Raw genomic sequence first — 23,443 nt, 5'->3', positions numbered from 1 at the left:
ATCATTAATAAACTATATAGGTGTAATTGCAGTGTCCTGAATGCTATATAACTGCATTTGCACTGTTCTGTGTACCTCAAAAATGAATTTCAAACACTTTTGAAGTCCCCTGAAGCAAAAAATGACTAAGTCCAAAAACATCAATGGTGCCTCAAAGTGTTCAAAAATGGATTGAAATGAAAACAAATGAGTGTTAAAGTGGCCTTAGAGCATTATAAACACACAATGAATGAAACAGAATGAATAGCTTTACAAATAAACATGAAAATTAGCATTTTAAATTTCAGGGGGACAAGGTCACTTATGTGTCCGAGGTCATGGAACTCAGAGTGGGGTAAAATTTCAGCTTGCCTCCCTTATGATGTTTAAAATTTTGAATACTTCAACATCATTTAAAAACTATATAGGTGTGATTGCAATGTCCTGAATAGTTCCCAAATGTATTTTCAGCACTTTTGAATCATCCCTCATCACAATTTTCATCAATTTCCCAATCATCACCAGCGCTTCAAAGTGACATAAAACGGTCAAAAATGGTGGAAAATGAAAAAAATAGCAAGGAACATGTGCCTAATAACATGCTAAACATAATGTATATTTCCATTAATTTTTAAATCAATTTAACCTTTTCATGCATCACTAGTGATGCACACTAAACCTGATATGCAGCACTGGTGATGCATGTGCATCACTAGTGATGCAAATAGATCACTGGTGAGACTAGAGTCAAGCTGGTAGCCTGACCTTTGACCAAGCCGGAAAAAAAAGGTGCTCAATCATAATATTTTGACGCCCTCTTTCATATGCACCCCCCTTTTTTCAGAAAAAAATATTGGGGTACCCTTTTTTCTAGAGAGCAGCACCAGTGATGCATTCACCCCAAAGGTATTTTTTCCCCTGGGCCCCTCCCCCAAACGAAAACACATTGACCTGAAGCCTAAGTGTATTCTGAGTCATAAAAAGTTTATTAGATGAAAAAATATTGTACGGGCACCTTTTTGCACAAAAAGTCACTTTTTGGCACTTTTTTGAGAGAAATAAAATAGTTCGCAGATTTTTTTTTAAATCGACCGAATAAATAAAATAAAATAAAATGGATAGGATATAATACATAGCAGAATGTGCCCTATAATTCTTGAAGCATATAAGTTAAAGACTTAATTGCAATTGCAGATTCTAGCTAGGATTCGTATGCATTATTGTACCAATTCTTATGCATGTGGCCCACATAGAAAGTGCACGTAATGGAAGTTGAATCCATACGAGGCGATTTTCGATTTCCGGCCATCTGGTCACCCAAATCTCAAAGATTATTGTTAATAATTCAGTGTGTTTTTATGCTATTTAGCTAATAATGCATGAACCTGTTTATTAACATGTGCATAATGAGATACCAAAGAGAAAATAATGAAAATGTATTGGTAAACCGTATTTTGGTAGACTTTAAAAAACCCCATTGAAAAACACATGCATCACCAATGCTGCTTTTTGCTTGTGCCTAAACGAAAATGTGTTATTAAAAAGTGAATATAACACATAGAGATGTTTTTTCTTTTGTTTATGAAGCCTAATGTGAAGGCAGGTCACACCTATGTTTTACTTTGAAAAAATCTCTTTTCTAAAATTTACGGCGTTACCTTGTTTTTTAATATAGCTAAAAAAAACATTGTTAAAGTCGCTTATAAAAAAGTGATCGTAAATGCAATTTTTTTTTTTTTCAGCTTGAGGTTCAGTTTAATATGAGTCTTAATTTGATGTATCACTTGCCCTAGTAAACAATCCCCAAAGTCTATTTTTTTTCATTTTTCCCAAGCTCAATGTTAAACACATGCATCACCAATGATGCAAAAAGTCAAGTCAGAAATTTCAAACAGCAATAAAAAAGTGAGAAAAACAGATATTTGAAAAATTCCTTTTGTTTATGCGGCCTTATGCCCAAAGCCATCCAACAAGAGCATTTTTTTTAAATTCGGTTGTTGGACTTGGGCCTTCTGGCAGGGTCACCCCTGAACTTTTTGCCTTGAAATTATAGTGATTTCTGGTCTTTGCGCACTTTGACACTGTGGCGCAGTGTAAAGTGTGTGCTCTCCCTGAGTGCGTGTGTGAGATTGGCCTGCCCTCCCATAGGAATGCATGGGGAATGTCTGTGTCCCTGGTAGTTCCTGCTGCGTGAGGTGTGCATGGTCAAGTTTGGTATGTGTGAACTCGGGGGAGTGAATGCTGCGAGATGGTGTATGCAGCATGTATGTGTCTAGAAGGGAAGCGCCATTTCTAGACATGGCTGTACGTGTGCTGTGAGGGTGCTGGCGTGTGATTGGCTGGAGCTGGCTGGGATGCCAGGCTCCAGGAAGTCTGTGTGGGTCTGCCCCGGTGGTGAGTGGGAGATTAGCATGAGTGATGTGTGGGAGGAGTGTACCTGTGTCCTGGATGGGCTGGGTTTTCCCCACACAATGCTGGCTCCGCCCCCCTGTGGTGTGACTGATGACCCAAGCCCTGCCAGTGAATAGAATGGGTGGTTGGGCCATCAAGAGTGCTCCAGAACCAGCTGCGACTGGTTCTGCCCCCACCCTGCACCTAAAGACAAAGGAAAAAGGTGTATAAAAGAGGGGCTGTGACCCCATGAAAATGTTCTTGTTTGCCAACTTGAAACTACCAGGGGCGTGTTGCTGCTTGGGCCCAGGGGAAGGCTTGCCTCCCTGGGCCCTGCCCAGCCCCTGGATGCCTTCTCCCTCTGGGGTCTCTCTGCCTTGCCTTGATGCCCTGGAGGACTTTTCTCTGCTGTGCTTGTCCCTGGACTCGTGGGGCCTCTTTGCCCTGCCCAGCTCCTGGATGCCAGAGGGACTGTTGCCTAGCGCAAGGAGCGCTTTATTTGCTTTATAGCGCATGGGAGCGCTTTTATTCTGCCCCTAGCGCTTGAAAGCGCTGTGTTGTTCCCTAGCGCTCGGAGCGCTTTATTTTTACTTTTGCCCCTGTTATTTACTTAAAGCGAGCGAGTGCCCACCTCGCTGTTTATTTTTAATCTCGAGGGTGCCACCCCTCTGAAATGCCCCCGAGATTCACCGCCGCAGCCCGAGCGCCGCAAAACAGGAAGTCAGGCACTACAGTGCCTGATGCGGGGCGGGACTTCCGGTTTGCCGGAGGAAGTCCCGCCCGCCACCGCGCTGGGATTGGCCAGCGCCGCCAGGGAGACTGAGCCTGGGGCTGAGTCCCGGTCCCGAGATGGGGGACCGGGTGAAGACCCCTGTGTCAAGAAAGCGGGGCTCTCATGAGGTGAGAGAGCCCCGCCCGCTGCCCTGCTGACACCCGCCGAGGCCCCCGTGAGCGAGGGAGGGCCCCGGCAGACTGCTGCAAGAAGATGGTGTCCCCCGCCGCCTCCGGAGAGCAGCCGGTGAGTAGAGCTGCCCGGGGGGAGGGCGGGGGGTGGTGAGTGTGCGCGAGGGATCTCCCTCGCAACGCTGAGCGGCCCCGCTTGGCAGAGGGCCGCTCCAACGGCCCCCAGTAGTTCTTTGAGCCTAGAGGGCTCGGTGGGGGCATAACGTTTTCTTCTGTCCGTGGCCCCACAAGGTGAGAGGTGCCTTCAGGGCGGCCCCGAATGGTAGAGGGCCGCCCCAACGTTTCCCCAGGGCACAGTATCAAGTTAAAGGGCCCGAGGAGCCCGTGCTGAGCCCCGTGGCTCCAACGTGTGGGACATTGTAATTACGGCAGAGCCAGTGGGCTCAGTTGGGCACAGTCCTCGTCCTGAGGGGCCAGTGAGGGCCCCTGTCGCAATTCTGTTTTCAGTTGCCCAGCAAGTAGTGGGCAGCTGCACCGTGTAGGTCTTTTCTTTCCCTAGGGACATGTTCTGGACTTTAGGAGTGAGGCGCACTCCTTCATCCCTGGCCTTTCCCCAGCTGCGCAGCACTTAGTGCCAGCTGCAGCGTTTAGGCCCCATGTCCTGTCCCTCAGCTGCCCAGCAAGTAGTGGGCAGCTGCTACGTTTAGGTCTTGGCGCAGTGGCGCAACCTGGACTTTGTGAGTTCTACGCTAAAGGTTTAGATGCTGTTATGATTTATGTCCTATTGCTTTTGGGTGTTAGGAAATGTACAATGTGTAGTATGTTTTGCGCACCCTGTGTTCTGCACCTCTGAATGTGTTGTTGATACATTATGTGCCCTGTTCCTTACACCGCTGAACGTGTGTTAATGCGTCATGTGTTCCTTACACCGCTGAATGTAGGTTCTGCATCATGTGTTTTGTCCCCAGGTCTATGCCCCTACTTGTATTGTGATACTGAGGTGGTTGTTCTTGCTAGTGCAGGTGGTGCTAGTAAGGTCCTGGTTCCCTACGTGACCTGTTCCTAGGGTGGTTAGGATTGCGTAGGGGGGACTTACCAGTTACCAGTGGGTACTGGTTGTGTGCTTTATGTCTTATTTTGTATTACAGTGATCTTATGTTATAAGTGATCCCAAGGGCTTGATACTAAGCTTGCCCCCTGACCAGAGTCCCAGGACCAGTGGACTCTATGGTGCCTTCCCTGCCAAATTGATGGGACTTGCCTGATCTCCCTGGGCCCCTGGGGCCTCGCTGAAGTGTGCCTCGCTCGTTCCCCTCGGCAGCTCGTGCCAGCAGCCCGTCCAAGCCTCGAGCAGCGCCGCTCTCCCCTGAGCCGCGCCGCTTCGCTGGGTCGCCCGCATCCTGCCCCCCCCCTCCTCTTCTGAGCCGCACACATTGGTCGCCCCAGAGAAACGCTTGTACCGTGCCGGCAGCCCGTCCAAGCCTCGAGCAGCGCCGCTCTCCCCTGAGCCGCGCCGCTTCGCTGGGTCGCCCGCTCAAGCTTACTAAGGAGGTCACTCGCATTATCCCGTGCAACCAGGACGGAAGGTACTGTCTGATAGGCTATGTTCTAAGTTCTAGGCCTACAAGTATTGTATTGTTACTTCTAAAAGTGCTGATTCCTGACAGTGGTCCAGGTGGCCCTGTCTTGTAAATAATCCCTTGTAAATTCTGCCCGTGCCTCTGGCACATTGTAAAGTGTGTGTTTTATCTAATGTGTTTTGGTGTAATACAAAGGCTATTTTTATATAACCTTGTGTGGAGTTTCCTTTGTGGTGGGCCTTTGGTTGTTGTTGCTGGGGTGCGTGCGCAAATACTTAGCCTACATCGCCTCCAAGTTTAGCCTTGCTGCTCGCGCCACGTTACCTAGAGGGTGAGTAGGGGTTATCTTGGCGTGTAACTCCCTTGCCCTGCCTTGGGAGTGGTGGTCTCTGACTGACTTTGGCGAAAGCCCTGGCCAGCCAGGGATCCCATTTCCAACATTGGCGGCAAGCGGTGAGGATAAGGATTTGTGTTTGCGTTGTACCTTAGTAGCAGCTGGCTGCACCACAAAACTCTGCATTTTAGATAAAAACATTGTGGGGATTATTGTTTTAAGTTTGCTGAAAATGTCATTTCTGTGGAAATGTGTTTCTTGTGCACTTTGAGTTAGGTGTCCCTAGCTCGGGAGGGTAGATCATCCCCCTAAGTGCAGTGTGTTTTCTGGATTCACCAGAAGGGTGGGATCCAGTGGTGGCAGCATAAGTGTGTCCAGTGCATGTGTCCCCCGTCCCTGCCCTGGAGTAATGGTACCTGTGTCAAGTGTGGTCAGGTTGAGAAGTCAGGGGTGGTAGAAACTGCCTTACCAGTCTGGGGAGGGGTGGGTGTGGATGAATGGTGTGTGGCACTGGATGTGTTTGTGAGTTCTCTGGATGGGGAGCTTGCTGAATGCTTGTGTACTGTTGTTTTGCTCAGATACCTAAGTCCTGTGTGTTGAACTTTTCCCAAGAACGTCTGCAGATAGTGGAGCCTGCTTTTTGATTTCTGTGGTCTGTTGAGAGACAGAATTTTGGAGTTGGTAATGTTCTGGGAGTAGGGAGACATAGGGGATGGAGTGATTCCAAAAGGAGTGTCTGAGGTGTCTTCCAGCCCAGCGTGGTGGAAGAGGTTCAGTGTAGCCCAGCTAGGTCTCGGTGTAGGGGCTCACGTCCTGTCTCAAGAGGAGAAGGAGTGGGTGGGACTGCATGTCTCCAGGTGCCCGAAACCCAGTCTCAGGGCCTGGATTGTTCTTGAAGGGAACATCAGGTCGGGGGCCTAGGCTGTACCAATAGGTCATTTGAGGAGGATCTTCCAGAGTGTCTGGAGAACGTGGAACCTCTGTGACCAGGGTTCCAGTAGTTCTGGTGTCTGGCAGTACCGCTCCAGTTGGGAGGGTGCAGAAGTCCAGATGGAGGGGTGCGAGGGGGATAGGTTCCCCAGTGGAAGAGCCAGAGGGTCAGGGGCCAGCCAGAAGGGTTGTGTCGCCAGTGAGTGACCATGGTGGTGCCACTTCTGTCCTGAGTGTCAGGCAGACTTGTACACGACACATTAGTTGTGTCACCCTCAAGGAAGTCCTGGTGCGCCAGGCATCTGACCAAAGAGGTACGTCCCTTGGTTGGGGAGCCAGTAGCCGGTGTTTCCGGATCTGGACGTCAGGGCAACTGTATGTAGTGTCCTGAAGTTACAAGAGGGAACTCCTGCCTGAAGAGAAGGAACCGGGTAAGCTGTATGGGGTATTGACCTGCAGTGGTTGCCTTGCTGCTGAAGGAGGAGAGAAAGTCTTAGATTTTTGTTTCCAACTTGTGGAAGTCCTGGTGCGCCAGGCATCTAACCAAAGGGTAGCGTCCCTAGGTTGGGGAGCCAGGGTCAGGTGTTGCCTGTCCTGGACGGCAGGGCGACTGTAGCCAGTGTCCTGGCCGGTTTGTCTTCTAGGGGTACCCCTGTGAACACAGGTGGGGCTCATCTTAAGTGAAGAGACCCTGTGTTTCCCAGAAGGGGTGGTACAGGCCTAGCAGGGATCTTTAGGGTTCTTGGCTGAGTGTTGTGGTACTACCCTGAGAGCAGGTGGGGCCTACCTTAAGTGGAGGGACCCTGTTCTACAGTGGGAGGGTGCAGAACTCTGGAAGGGGGTCAGAGGAAGTCTGACCCCTGTGCATCCGGTGAATGTGGACTCCCGGTGGGAGAGGTGTGTTCTGGAAGGTGCTTCAGAAGTAGAGGTAGGGTGGGGCATTCTTGCCCGTGACCTCTGGTCAGCCTGAGGGTGCGGACCCTAGGTTGAAGGATCAGTGGTAGTTGGGAACTACACTGAGAAAGGGAGTGGAGAATGGCTATTGTAGGCCAGGGGTTACTACCCCCCACTCTGTGGATTTGCAAGGACCAGTGGTATCTGGGTGGCCTAGGGCCTGGTCCTAGCCGTGGACAACTAAGGAGTACCAGTGGGGTAGCCTAGTTGGGCCTGTTTTTTTTAAGTATGTGCTTGTCTTATGGATCAACATGGCGTAGAACCGGAGGGTGTCCCTGCAGTGCGGGCCTGCGTCCGTGTTCTATCGCCCCAAGCAGGGAAGTCCATCACGGTGGTGATTGGCCTACCCTGCGTTTTGGCTGGAAGGGGGTCGTGTTGGACTTGGGCCTTCTGGCAGGGTCACCCCTGAACTTTTTGCCTTGAAATTATAGTGATTTCTGGTCTTTGCGCACTTTGACACTGTGGCGCAGTGTAAAGTGTGTGCTCTCCCTGAGTGCGTGTGTGAGATTGGCCTGCCCTCCCATAGGAATGCATGGGGAATGTCTGTGTCCCTGGTAGTTCCTGGTGCGTGAGGTGTGCATGGTCAAGTTTGGTATGTGTGAACTCGGGGGAGTGAATGCTGCGAGATGGTGTATGCAGCATGTATGTGTCTAGAAGGGAAGCGCCATTTCTAGACATGGCTGTACGTGTGCTGTGAGGGTGCTGGCGTGTGATTGGCTGGAGCTGGCTGGGATGCCAGGCTCCAGGAAGTCTGTGTGGGTCTGCCCCGGTGGTGAGTGGGAGATTAGCATGAGTGATGTGTGGGAGGAGTGTACCTGTGTCCTGGATGGGCTGGGTTTTCCCCACACAATGCTGGCTCCGCACCCCTGTGGTGTGACTGATGACCCAAGCCCTGCCAGTGAATAGAATGGGTGGTTGGGCCATCAAGAGTGCTCCAGAACCAGCTGCGACTGGTTCTGCCCCCACCCTGCACCTAAAGACAAAGGAAAAAGGTGTATAAAAGAGGGGCTGTGACCCCATGAAAATGTTCTTGTTTGCCAACTTGAAACTACCAGGGGCGTGTTGCTGCTTGGGCCCAGGGGAAGGCTTGCCTCCCTGGGCCCTGCCCAGCCCCTGGATGCCTTCTCCCTCTGGGGTCTCTCTGCCTTGCCTTGATGCCCTGGAGGACTTTTCTCTGCTGTGCTTGTCAGTGGACTCGTGGGGCCTCTTTGCCCTGCCCAGCTCCTGGATGCCAGAGGGACTGTTGCCTAGCGCAAGGAGCGCTTTATTTGCTTTATAGCGCATGGGAGCGCTTTTATTCTGCCCCTAGTGCTTGAAAGCGCTGTGTTGTTCCCTAGCGCTCGGAGCGCTTTATTTTTACTTTTGCCCCTGTTATTTACTTAAAGCGAGCGAGTGCCCACCTCGCTGTTTATTTTTAATCTCGAGGGTGCCACCCCTCTGAAATGCCCCCGAGATTCACCGCCGCGGCCCGAGCGCCGCAAAACAGGAAGTCAGGCACTACAGTGCCTGATGCGGGGCGGGACTTCCGGTTTGCCGGAGGAAGTCCCGCCCGCCGCCGCGCTGGGATTGGCCAGCGCCGCCAGGGAGACTGAGCCTGGGGCTGAGTCCCGGTCCCGAGATGGGGGACCGGGTGAAGACCCCTGTGTCAAGAAAGCGGGGCTCTCATGAGGTGAGAGAGCCCCGCCCGCTGCCCTGCTGACACCCGCCGAGGCCCCCGTGAGCGAGGGAGGGCCCCGGCAGACTGCTGCAAGAAGATGGTGTCCCCCGCCGCCTCCGGAGAGCAGCCGGTGAGTAGAGCTGCCCGGGGGGAGGGCGGGGGGTGGTGAGTGTGCGCGAGGGATCTCCCTTGCAACGCTGAGCGGCCCCGCTTGGCAGAGGGCCGCTCCAACGGCCCCCAGTAGTTCTTTGAGCCTAGAGGGCTCGGTGGGGGCATAACGTTTTCTTCTGTCCGTGGCCCCACAAGGTGAGAGGTGCCTTCAGGGCGGCCCCGAATGGTAGAGGGCCGCCCCAACGTTTCCCCAGGGCACAGTATCAAGTTAAAGGGCCCGAGGAGCCCGTGCTGAGCCCCGTGGCTCCAACGTGTGGGACATTGTAATTACGGCAGAGCCAGAGGGCTCAGTTGGGCACAGTCCTCGTCCTGAGGGGCCAGTGAGGGCCCCTGTCGCAATTCTGTTTTCAGTTGCCCAGCAAGTAGTGGGCAGCTGCACCGTGTAGGTCTTTTCTTTCCCTAGGGACATGTTCTGGACTTTAGGAGTGAGGCGCACTCCTTCATCCCTGGCCTTTCCCCAGCTGTGCAGCACTTAGTGCCAGCTGCAGCGTTTAGGCCCCATGTCCTGTCCCTCAGCTGCCCAGCAAGTAGTGGGCAGCTGCTACGTTTAGGTCTTGGCGCAGTGGCGCAACCTGGACTTTGTGAGTTCTACGCTAAAGGTTTAGATGCTGTTATGATTTATGTCCTATTGCTTTTGGGTGTTAGGAAATGTACAATGTGTAGTATGTTTTGCGCACCCTGTGTTCTGCACCACTGAATGTGTTGTTGATACATTATGTGCCCTGTTCCTAACACCGCTGAACGTGTGTTAATGCGTCATGTGTTCCTTACACCGCTGAATGTAGGTTCTGCATCATGTGTTTTGTCCCCAGGTCTATGCCCCTACTTGTATTGTGATACTGAGGTGGTTGTTCTTGCTAGTGCAGGTGGTGCTAGTAAGGTCCTGGTTCCCTGCGTGACCTGTTCCTAGGGTGGTTAGGATTGCGTAGGGGGGACTTACCAGTTACCAGTGGGTACTGGTTGTGTGCTTTATGTCTTATTTTGTATTACAGTGATCTTATGTTATAAGTGATCCCAAGGGCTTGATACTAAGCTTGCCCCCTGACCAGAGTCCCAGGACCAGTGGACTCTATGGTGCCTTCCCTGCCAAATTGATGGGACTTGCCTGATCTCCCTGGGCCCCTGGGGCCTCGCTGAAGTGTGCCTCGCTCGTTCCCCTCGGCAGCTCGTGCCGGCAGCCCGTCCAAGCCTCGAGCAGCGCCGCTCTCCCCTGAGCCGCGCCGCTTCGCTGGGTCGCCCGCATCCTGCCCCCCCCCTCCTCTTCTGAGCCGCACACATTGGTCGCCCCAGAGAAACGCTTGTACCGTGCCGGCAGCCCGTCCAAGCCTCGAGCAGCGCCGCTCTCCCCTGAGCCGCGCCGCTTCGCTGGGTCGCCCGCTCAAGCTTACTAAGGAGGTCACTCGCATTATCCCGTGCAACCAGGACGGAAGGTACTGTCTGATAGGCTATGTTCTAAGTTCTAGGCCTACAAGTATTGTATTGTTACTTCTAAAAGTGCTGATTCCTGACAGTGGTCCAGGTGGCCCTGTCTTGTAAATAATCCCTTGTAAATTCTGCCCGTGCCTCTGGCACATTGTAAAGTGTGTGTTTTATCTAATGTGTTTTGGTGTAATACAAAGGCTATTTTTATATAACCTTGTGTGGAGTTTCCTTTGTGGTGGGCCTTTGGTTGTTGTTGCTGGGGTGCGTGCGCAAATACTTAGCCTACATCGCCTCCAAGTTTAGCCTTGCTGCTCGCGCCACGTTACCTAGAGGGTGAGTAGGGGTTATCTTGGCGTGTAACTCCCTTGCCCTGACTTGGGAGTGGTGGTCTCTGACTGACTTTGGCGAAAGCCCTGGCCAGCCAGGGATCCCATTTCCAACATCGGTCGATTTAAAAAAAAATCTGCGAACTATTTTATTTCTCTCAAAAAAGTGCCAAAAAGTGACTTTTTGTGCAAAAAAGTGGCCGTACAATATTTTTTCATCTAATAAACTTTTTATGACTCAGAATACACTTAGGCTTCAGGTCAATGTGTTTTCGTTTGGGGGAGGGGCCCAGGGGAAAAAACACCTTTGGGGTGAATGCATCACTGGTGCTGCTCTCTAGAAAAAAGGGTACCCAAATATTTTTTCTGAAAAAAGGGGGGTGCATATGAAAGAGTGCATCAAAATATTATGATTGAGCACCTTTTTTTTCCGGCTTGGTCAAAGGTCAGGCTACCAGCTTGACTCTAGTCTCACCAGTGATGCATTTGCATCACTAGTGATGCACATGCATCACCAGTGCTGCATATCAGGTTTAGTGTGCATCACTAGTGATGCATGAAAAGGTTAAATTGATTTAAAAATTAATGGAGATATACATTATGTTTAGCATGTTATTAGGCACATGTTCCTTGCTGTTTTTTTCATTTTCCACCATTTTTGACCGTTTTATGTCACTTTGAAGCGCTGGTGATGATTGGGAAATTGATGAAAATTGTGATGAGGGATGATTCAAAAGTGCTGAAAATACATTTGGGAACTATTCAGGACATTGCAATCACACCTATATAGTTTTTAAATGATTTTGAAGTATTAAAAATTGTAAACATCATAAGGGAGGCAAGCTGAAATTTTACCCCACTCGGAGTTCCATGACCTCGGACACAAAAGTGACCTTGTCCCCCTGAAATTTAAAATGCTAATTTTCATGTTTATTTGTAAAGCTATTCATTCTGTTTCATTAATTGTGTGTTTATAATGCTCTAAGGCCACTTTAACACTCATTTGTTTTCATTTCAATCCATTTTTGAACACTTTGAGGCACCATTGATGTTTTTGGACTTAGTCATTTTTTGCTTCAGGGGACTTCAAAAGTGTTTGAAATTCATTTTGGAGGTACACAGAACAGTGCAAATGCAGTTGTATAGCATTCAGGACACTGCAATTACACCTATATAGTTTATTAATGATTTTGATGCACTAAAATTTTTGACCTCCATAAGGGGGAAAGCTGAAATTTTACAACGCTCGGAGTTCCATGACTTCGGTGACCTTGTCCCCCTGAAATTTAAAATAACAATTTTTAATGTTTTTGTAAAACTAGTCATTCTATATCATTCATTATATGTTCAGCATGCTATTGGGCCACTGTAGCACTTTGTTTTTTTTCATTTTAACCCAATTTTGACCGTTTTTTAACACTTTATGATGTTTTTGGACTTAGTCATTTTTTGCTTCAGCAAACTTCAAAAGTGTTATAAATTCATTTTGGAGGGACACAGAACACTTCAAATGCAGTCATATAGCATTCAGGACACTGCAATCACACCTATATAGTTTTTAAATGATTTTGATGTATTAACATTTTTGACCTCCATGGGGAGGGCACTCAAGCTAAACTTTTACACAGCTCAGAGTTCCACGACCTCGGACACAGAAGTGGCCATGTCCCCCTGAAACTGAAAATGCAAATGTTCAACTTTATTTTTATTTTTTTTACTCTGTTTCATTCATCGTGTGTTTATAATGCAAGTAAGCCACAATTGTTTTTATTTTAATCAATTTTTTTGCATTTTTTCACACTTTGATGCATCTTGAGACAAAGCCATTTTTTGCTTCAGGTACACTTCAATGGTGATAGAAATTCATTTTGGAGGTGCACAGGACACTACAACTGCACATTTATAGCATTCCAAACACTGCAGTTGCACCTGTACACTTTTTAAATGATTTTGTGTTATATATTTTTTTGACCTCTTGGAGCACATGAAGCACCATAGCTTTCTGTAGAAGAAGTGACTCTGTACCCTGAACAGCTAAAATGTGACAAATATCACTACAACAGGTGGATGGATGCTTGAATTGGGTCTCATAGATTGCTGATATATCACCTGAGGTATAATTTGGGTTCCTAATGTCCACAAGGACCCACAAACTGTCATGAGAGTCGATATCGAAAATTAGCAAAAATCGTCAAAAAAACTTTTTTTGACAAGATTTGCTAATTGGTCAAATAGCTCAGACTGGATATCAGAGACACCGTTTGAGTGTTCAAAACATAAATACACTTGTTAGAAAGGTCAGATCTGATGTTTTCATTTGGTCTGTCTACCTTTGGTATTATCTGAAGTTTTTTTTCCAGCTTCCAGCCAAGGGAAAAACCTGAGATTGTACACGATTTTGAGCACCTTGGGCTGGGTGGAAGAAGTAACTTTGCCCCCTTAAACACAAAAACTTTAAAAAGTCACACAAAAACTTCAAAAAGTCACCCCTGGAGGCCAGGAAAGGGTCTTAGACACTCCTGGTATGTCATCTGAGGTACGCTATGGGTTCCCTGGGTCCAGAACTGCAAATGTGATGTGACTCTGAGCTCTATGGCCTATAATGGGAAAAAATGAGTTTGACACCAAACACCTCGAAATGTCACAAATAGGAGTCAGACATGTACCTGGAGCCTGGAAATGAGCACTAGCCACTCTTGTTATAGCACCTGAGATTATATAATGGGGTCCTGGTGGCTACAGGGACCTGAAAACAGTCATGAGGGTTGATACTGAAAATTAGCAAAAATCGTCAAAAAAAGTTTTTTTGACAAGATTTGCTAATTTGTCAAATAGCTCAGACTGGATATCAGAGACACCGTTTGAGTGTTCGAGATATAAATGCACTTTTTAGAAAGGTCAGATCTGATGCTTTCATTTGATCTGTCTAACTCCGGTATTATTTGAAGATTTTTTTCCAGCTTCCAGCCAAGGGAAAAACCTAATATCGTACCCGATTTTGAGCACCTTGGGCTGGGTGGAAGAAGTGACTTTGCCCCCTTAAACCCAAAAACTTCAAAAAGTCACCCCTGGAGTCTAGAAATGGGTCATAGACACTCCTGCAATGTCATCTGAGGTACACTATGGGGTCCTTGGCTCCAGAACTACAAATGTGATGTGACTCTGGGCTCTATGGCCTATAATGGAAAAAATGAGTTTGACACCAAACACCTCGAAATGTCAGAAATAGGAGTCAAACATGTACCTGGAGGCTGGAAATCAGCCCTAGACACTCTTGCTATATCACCTGAGCTATATAATGGGGTCCTGGTGGCTACAGGGACCTGAAAACAGTCATTAGGGTTGATACTGAAAATTAGCAAAAATCGTCAAAAAATATTTTTGGGAAAAGATTTACTAATTTTCCAAATAGCTCAGAATGGATATCACAGTCACTTTGTGAGTGCCCAGGACCTAAATATACTTGTTAGAAAGCTCAGATCTGATGTTTTCATGTGATCTATGTACATTTGGTATTATCTGAAGTTTTTTTCAAGCTTCCAGCCAAGGGAAAAACCTGATATTGTACCCGATTCTGAGCACCTTGGGCTGGGTGGAAGAAGTGACTTTGCCCCCTTAAACCCAAAAACTTCAAAAAGTCACCCCTGGAGTCTAGAAATGGGTCATAGACACTCCTGCAATGTCATCTGAGGTACACTATGGGGTCCTTGGCTCCAGAACTAGAAATGTGATGTGACTCTGGGCTCTATGGCCTATAATGGAAAAAATGAGTTTGACACCAAACACCTCGAAATGTCAGAAATAGGAGTCAAACATGTACCTGGAGGCTGGAAATCAGCCCTAGACACTCTTGCTATATCACCTGAGCTATATAATGGGGTCCTGGTGGCTACAGGGACCTGAAAACAGTCATTAGGGTTGATACTGAAAATTAGCAAAAATCGTCAAAAAATATTTTTTGGACAAGATTTGCTAATTTTCCAAATAGCTCAGAATGGATATCACAGTAACTTTGTGAGTGCCCAGGACCTAAATACACGTTTTTTTTTCCAGCTTCCAGCCACGGGAAAAACTTGATATCGTACCCGATTTTGATCACCTTGGGCTGGGTGGAAGAAGTGACTTTGCCCCCAAAAACTTCAAAAAGTCTCCCCTAGAGTCTAGACATGGGTCTTAGACACTCCTGCAATATTATCTAATGTATACTATGGGATCCTTGGGTCCAGAACTAGAAATGTGATGTGACTCTGAGCTCTATGGCCCAACTCTGAGCTCTATGGCCCATAATGGAAAAAATGAGTTTGACACCAAATACCTCGAAATGTTAGAAATAGAAGTCATACATGTACCTGGAGCCTGGAAATGAGCACTAGCCTCTCTTGCTATATCACCTGAGATATATTATGGGGTCCTGGTTCCCACATGGACCTGCAACCAGTCATTAGAGTTGATACCAAAAATTAGCAAAAATTGTCAAAAAAAGTTTTTTTGACAAGATTTGCTAATTTTCCAAATAGCTCAGAATGGATATCAGAGACACTGTTTGAGTGCACAAGATATAAATACACTTATACAAAAGGTCAGATCTGATGTTTTCATTTGGTCTTTCTACCTTTGGTATTATCTGAAGTTTTTTTTCCAGCTTCCAGCCAAGGGAAAAACCTGAGATTGTACACGATTTTGAGCACCTTGGGCTGGGTGGAAGAAGTGACTTTGCCCCCTTAAACACAAAAACTTCAAAAAGTCACACAAAAACTTCAAAAAGTCACCCCTGGAGGCCAGGAAAGGGTCTTAGACACTCCTGGTATGTCATCTGAGGTACGCTATGGGTTCCCTGGGTCCAGAACTGCAAATGTGATGTGACTCTGAGCTCTATGGCCTATAATGGGAAAAAATGAGTTTGACACCAAACACCTCGAAATGTCACAAATAGGAGTCAGACATGTACCTGGAGCCTGGAAATGAGCACTAGCCACTCTTGTTATATCACCTGAGATTATATAATGGGGTCCTGGTGGCTACAGGGACCTGAAAACAGTCATGAGGGTTGATACTGAAAATTAGCAAAAATCGTCCCAAAAAGTTTTTTTGACAAGATTTGCTAATTTGTCAAAAAGCTCAGACTGGATATCAGAGACACCATTTGAGTGTTCGAGATATGAATGCACTTTTTAGAAAGGTCAGATCTGATGCTTTCATTTGTTCTGTCTAACTCCAGTATTATTTGAAGTTTTTTTTCCAGCTTCCAGCCAAGGGAAAAACCTAATATCGTACGCGATTTTGAGCACCTTGGGCTGGGTGGAAGAAGTGACTTTGCCCCCTTAAACCCAAAAACTTCAAAAAGTCACCCCTGGAGTCTAGAAATGGGTCATAGACACTCCTGCAATGTCATCTGAGGTACACTATGGGGTCCTTGGCTCCAGAACTAGAAATGTGATGTGACTCTGGGCTCTATGGCCTATAATGGAAAAAATGAGTTTGACACCAAACACCTCGAAATGTCAGAAATAGGAGTCAAACATGTACCTGGAGGCTGGAAATGAGCCCTAGACACTCTTGCTATATCACCTGAGCTATATAATGGGGTCCTGGTGGCTACAGGGACCTGAAAACAGTCATTAGGGTTGATACTGAAAATTAGGAAAAATCGTCAAAAAATATTTTTTTGACAAGATTTGCTAATTTTCCAAATAGCTCAGAATGGATATCACAGTCACTTTGTGAGTGCCCAGGACCTAAATACACGTTTTTTTTTCCAGCTTCCAGCCACGGGAAAAACCTGATATCGTACCCGATTTTGATCACCTTGGGCTGGGTGGAAGAAGTGACTTTGCCCCCAAAAACTTCAAAAAGTCTCCCCTAGAGTCTAGACATGGGTCTTAGACACTCCTGCAATATTATCTAATGTATACTATGGGATCCTTGGGTCCAGAACTAGAAATGTGATGTGACTCTGAGCTCTATGGTCCAACTCTGAGCTCTATGGCCCATAATGGAAAAAATGAGTTTGACACCAAATACCTAGAAATGTTAGAAATAGAAGTCAGACATGTACCTGGAGCCTGGAAATGAGCACTAGCCTCTCTTGCTATATCACCTGAGATATATTATGGGGTCCTGGTTCCCACATGGACCTGCAAACAGTCATTAGATTTGATACCAAAAATTTGCAAAAATTGTCAAAAAAAGTTTTTTTGACAAGATTTGCTAATTTTCCAAATAGCTCAGAATGGATATCAGAGACACTGTTTGAGTGCACAAGATATAAATACACTTATACGAAAGGTCAGATCTGATGCTTTGATGTGATCTATATACCTTTGGTATTATATTACGGGTTTTTTTCAGCTTCCAGCCAAGGGAAAAACCTTGCTATGCACTATAATTCTGGAAGCGTATGAGGTACTGACTTAATTTAAATTGCAGAATGTAGCTAGTACAAGTACACTATATAGTGGCAACTCTGATGTTTGTGGCCTCTAGGGACAAGGTACAAATCAAATGTAACCTTCAGGTAGGTTTTTCTTTTTCCCTTTCAATTATGTTGTAAGAACACTTTACGCTTTCTGCTATAAATCACAATCGTTATATGATAGAGACATAATGTAAAATGCAGATTGTTCCCCCCCTGTTCTACATACCCATGTGAAGTATCATGTATGTGGCATATAGGGAACTAGTCAAAATGTGAAGTTGAATGTATGATGTTTTTCAATTACGTCACATGTTTGAAAAAGTATGCCTTACGCTTTGGCCCATAATTCTTAAACCATACAATCTGGATCCATAATTCCACATGCAGCATACAGCTAACATCAAGCCACTGCCTTGTGGTCATTTTCATGCCTCTGCCATGCTTAGAAGTGGTAAGGATTGTTCATTGATTAAACGCATGTTTTATAAAATTTGCCTCCATTTTTTGCAAAATGAGTCACGTATATTGTGTCATCAGTCATGATCCATACTAGATAGAGCTTGATTTCCAACTGCAACACATTCTATAGCATACCCTACTACATTGTGCCATTTTAAATGCATGTGGCTTACACGTAAGGTACATACAACGCAATATGAATCCATACGACGCGATTTTCAATTTGCGGCCATCTGGTCGTCCCATTGAAATGGATAGGATATAATACATAGCAGAATGTGCCCTATAATTCTTGAAGCATATAAGTTAAAGACTTAATTTCAATTGCAGATTCTAGCTAAGATTCGTATGCATTATTGTACCAATTCTTATGCATGTGGCCCACATAGAAAGTGCACGAAATGGAAGTTGAATCCATACGAGGCGATTTTCGATTTCCGGCCATCTGGTCACCCAAATCTCAAAGATTATTGTTAATAATTCAGTGTGTTTTTATGCTATTTAGCTAATAATGCATGAACCTGTTTATTAACATGTGCATAATGAGATACCAAAGAGAAAATAATGAAAATGTATTGGTAAACCGTATTTTGGGAGACTTTAAAAAACCCCATTGAAAAACACATGCATCACCAATGCTGCTTTTTGCTTGTGCCTAAAACGAAAATGTGTTATTAAAAAGTGAATATAACACATAGAGATGTTTTTTCTTTTGTTTATGAAGCCTAATGTGAAGGCAGGTCACACCTATGTTTTACTTTGAAAAAATCTCTTTTCTAAAATTTACGGCGTTACCTTGTTTTTTAATATAGCTAAAAAAACAATTGTTAAAGTCGCTTATAAAAAAGTGATCGTAAATTCTATTTTGTTTTTTTTTCAGCTTGAGGTTCAGTTTATTATGAGTCTTAGTTTGATGTATCACCCGCCCTAGTAAACAATCCCCAAAGTCTATTTTTTTTCATTTTTCCCAAGCTCAATGTTAAACACATGCATCACCAATGATGCAAAAAGTCAAGTCAGAAATTTCAAACAGCAATAAAAAAGTGAGAAAAACAGATATTTGAAAAATTCCTTTTGTTTATGCGGCCTTATGCCCAAAGCCATCCAACAAGAGCATTTTTTTTAAATTCGGTCGATTTAAAAAAAAATCTGCGAACTATTTTATTTCTCTCAAAAACGTGCCAAAAAGTGACTTTTTGTGCAATAAGTGCCCGTAAAATATATTTTCATCTAATAAACTTTTTATGACTCAGAATACACTTAGGCTTCAGGTCAATGTGTTTTCGTTTGGGGGAGGGGCCCAGGGGAAAAAACACCTTTGGGGTGAATGCATCACTGGTGCTGCTCTCTAGAAAAAAGGGTACCCCAATATATTTTTTTCTGAAAAAAGGGGGGTGCATATAAAAGAGGGCGTCAAAATATTATGATTGAGCACCTTTTTTTTTTTCGGCTTGGTCAAAGGTCAGGCTACCAGCTTGACTCTAGTCTCACCAGTGATGCATTTGCATCACTAGTGATGCACATGCATCACCAGTGCTGCATATCAGGTTTAGTGTGCATCACTAGTGATGCATGAAAAGGTTAAATTGATTTAAAAATTAATAGAGATATACATTATGTTTAGCATGTTATTAGGCACATGTTCCTTGCTGTTTTTTTCATTTTCCACCATTTTTGACCGTTTTATGTCACTTTGAAGCGCTGGTGATGATTGGGAAATTGATGAAAATTGTGATGAGGGATGATTCAAAAGTGCTGAAAATACATTTGGGAACTATTCAGGACATTGCAATCACACCTATATAGTTTTTAAATGATTTTGAAGTATTACAAATTTTAAACATCATAAGGGAGGCAAGCTGAAATTTTACACCACTTGGAGTTCCATGACCTCGGACACAAAAGTGACCTTGTCCCCCTGAAATTTAAAATGCTAATTTTCATGTTTATTTGTAAAGCTATTCATTCTGTTTCATTCATTGTGTGTTTATAATGCTCTAAGGCCACTTTAACACTCATTTGTTTTCATTTCAATCCATTTTTGAACACTTTGAGGCACCATTGATGTTTTTGGACTTAGTCATTTTTTGCTTCAGGGGACTTCAAAAGTGTTTGAAATTCATTTTGGAGGTACACAGAACAGTGCAAATGCAGTTATATAGCATTCAGGACACTGCAATTACACCTATATAGTTTATTAATGATTTTGATGCACTAAAATGTTTGACCTCCATAAGGGGGAAAGCTGAAATTTTACCACGCTCGGAGTTCCATGACTTCCGTGACCTTGTCCCCCTGAAATTTAAAATAACAATTTTTAATGTTTTTGTAAAACTATTCATTCTATATCATTCATTATATGTTCAGCATGCTATTGGGCCACTGTAGCACTTTGTTTTTTTTCATTTTAACCCAATTTTGACCGTTTTTTAACACTTTATGATGTTTTTGGACTTAGTCATTTTTTGCTTCAGCAAACTTCAAAAGTGTTATAAATTCATTTTGGAGGGACACAGAACACTTCAAATGCAGTCATATAGCATTCAGGACACTGCAATTACACCTATATAGTTTTTAAATGATTTTGATGTATTAACATTTTTGACCTCCATGGGGAGGGCACTCAAGCTAAACTTTTACACAGCTCAGAGTTCCACGACCTCGGACACAGAAGTGACCATGTCCCCCTGAAACTGAAAATGCAAATGTTCAACTTTATTTTTATTTTTTGACTCTGTTTCATTCATTGTGTGTTTATAATGCAAGTAAGCCACAATTGTTTTTATTTTAATCAATTTTTTTGCATTTTTTCTCACTTTGATGCATCTTGAGACAAAGCCATTTTTTGCTTCAGGTACACTTCAAAGGTGATAGAAATTCATTTTGGAGGTGCACAGGACACTACAATTGCACATTTATAGCATCCCAAACACTGCAGTTGCACCTGTACACTTTTTAAATGATTTTGTGTTTTATATTTTTTTGACCTCTTGGAGCACATGAAGCACCATAGCTTTCTGTAGAAGAAGTGACTCTGTACCCTGAACAGCTAAAATGTGACAAATATCACTACAACAGGTGGATGGATGCTTGAATTGGGTCTCATACATTGCTGATATATCACCTGAGGTATAATTTGGGTTCCTAATGTCCACGAGGACCCACAAACTGTCATGAGAGTCGATACCGAAAATTAGCAAAAATCGTCAAAAAAACTTTTTTTGACAAGATTTGCTAATTTGTCAAATAGCTCAAACTGGATATCAGCGGCACCGTTTGAGTGTTCAAAACATAAATACACTTGTCAGAAAGGTCAGATCTGATGTTTTCATTTGGTCTGTCTACCTTTGGTATTATCTGAAGTTTTTTTTCCAGCTTCCAGCCAAGGGAAAAACCTGAGATTGTACACGATTTTGAGCACCTTGGGCTGGGTGGAAGAAGTGACTCTGCCCCCTTAAACACAAAAACTTCAAAAAGTCACACAAAAACTTCAAAAAGTCACCCCTGGAGGCCAGGAAAGGGTCTTAGACACTCCTGGTATGTCATCTGAGGTACGCTATGGGTTCCCTGGGTCCAGAACTGCAAATGTGATGTGACTCTGAGCTCCATGGCCTATAATGGGAAAAAATGAGTTTGACACCAAACACCTCGAAATGTCACAAATAGGAGTCAGACATGTACCTGGAGCCTGGAAATGAGCACTAGCCACTCTTGTTATATCACCTGAGATTATATAATGGGGTCCTGGTGGCTACAGGGACCTGAAAACAGTCATGAGGGTTGATACTGAAAATTAGCAAAAATCGTCAAAAAAAGTTTTTTTGACAAGATTTGCTAATTTGTCAAATAGCTCAGACTGGATATCAGAGACACCGTTTGAGTGTTCGAGATATAAATGCACTTTTTAGAAAGGTCAGATCTGATGCTTTCATTTGATCTGTCTAACTCCGGTATTATTTGAAGTTTTTTTTCTAGCTTCCAGCCAAGGGAAAAACCTAATATCGTACCCGATTTTGAGCACCTTGGGCTGGGTGGAAGAAGTGACTTTGCCCCCTTAAACCCAAAAACTTCAAAAAGTCACCCCTGGAGTCTAGAAATGGGTCATTTATTTTATTTATTTTGGGCATTTGTTAAGCGCCTGGTTACGCCACTGGCGTGTCCCCGCGCTGTGATAAGTGAAGTAGCTGTCCCCCCTCCTCCCGCAAAAGGCTATCTGCTAAAAAGATGCGTTTTCGTTTTTTTTCTGAATAGGACTTCAGAAGGTTCAAGTCGCAGTTCCAGCGGGAGAGCATTCCGACGTTTGGGAGCAAGATATCTAAAAGACCTGCCCCCCATGCGTGCTCTTAATGCTCTGGGGACTTTTAACAGCCCAGTCTAAGAAGACCGTAAACTGCGAGTGGGCTCGTAGTGGGTTATTAGGCTCTATAGCGGTCTGGGCGCTTTGCCGCTCAAGATGCGATGACAAGTGGCTAGGGCCTTAAACTCCACTCTCCTCTCAATTGGAAGCCAATGGAGGGCCCGCAGAGCTGGTTTAGCGGAAGACCTCCTAGGGAGCCTAAGTACCAGCCGCGCTGCCGCATTTTGAAGGACCTGTAAACGGCCCATGACCTTACCTGTGGCCCCTAGAAAAAGCAGGTTCCCGTAATCAAGTCGGGAGGTGACGAGGGCATGCACCAGCGTCTTTCGAGCAGGGATGGGAAGCAGATCTAGCACTTTCCTAAGGGCTCTCAGAACACTGAAGCATACCCCCGCCACCCGACCGACCTGTGGGCCGAAGGTAAGGTCCCTGTCTAGCCACACCCCAAGGTTCCTGGCTTCACGGCAGGGAACTGGGACTTCACCCAGGCAGGGCGGCCACCACGCCGATGACCACACAGACGGCCCACTCCCCACCACGAGCACCTCAGTCTTGCTGCCGTTCAGTTTAAAGCAGTTTGCGGACATCCAGGCCCCAAGATCTTGCATGCAGTTCCTGAAGATGTCCGCCGCAAGATCGGGCGCGCGCGATAGGGAGATGACCAGCTGCGTGTCATCGGCGTATGACACCAGACGGAGACCATATCCTTCAACGATGGCCGCCAGGGGGGAGACGTAGATATTAAATAGGGTTGGGCTCAGTGACGAGCCCTGAGGCACGCCCTGGCCCAACTCAATCTCCCTGGAGTAGCATTCCCCTAGCCTGACTTGAAAACGCCTGTCAGACAGGAAGGACGTGATCCAGCCAAGCGCAGCTCCTGTCACCCCTCCTCCGATCAGACACTGTAGCAGGATGGAATGAGCTACAGTGTCGAATGCTGCGCTTAGGTCTAAAAGGATCAATGCCATAGTTTGGCCCTCGTCCACACCCTGTCTTAGTGCTTCCACCGCCACGAGAAGAGCAGACTCCGTCGAATGACGGGGGCGGAAGCCAAATTGCGAGTCGTGGAGTAGCGAAGCCATCTCCACGTGCTGCATAAGCTGGATATTGGCAATTTTTTCCGCCACCTTAGCCATATAGGGCAGGAGGGAGATGGGACGGAGGTTGTCTAGTTTTTCGAAACTGACGTTGGTCTTTTTCTGCAGAGGAAGTACCACTGCCTGCTTCCAGGCGTTCGGGACCACCTGGGACTCAAAGGAGGTGTCCAGTAGATGACGCACATAAGGCTCAAGTACTGGCAAGCTACCCTTTAACCGACTAGGAGTGGTCGGGTCTCTAGGGGAACCGGATTTTATTGATCCACAAACACGGAGGAGTTCCTCGGTGGGGGGGGGTAACAAACGTGGATAACCGTTGTTCTCCATTTATTCTAGTGGGTTCCGAGTAAGTAGGGCCACTATCTGTCCTCTGGGAGAAGGAGTTATAGATATTGGTAACCTTAGTTGCAAAGGACTCAGCAATCCGGTTACAGCCCTCCGTAGTGCATAATTTCTTAGGCACCACGG

Source organism: Lissotriton helveticus, chromosome 2_1 (assembly GCF_964261635.1).
Source record: "Lissotriton helveticus chromosome 2_1, aLisHel1.1, whole genome shotgun sequence".
NCBI classification, from domain to species: Eukaryota; Metazoa; Chordata; class Amphibia; order Caudata; family Salamandridae; genus Lissotriton; species Lissotriton helveticus.
This window is presented reverse-complemented; position numbering follows the sequence as displayed.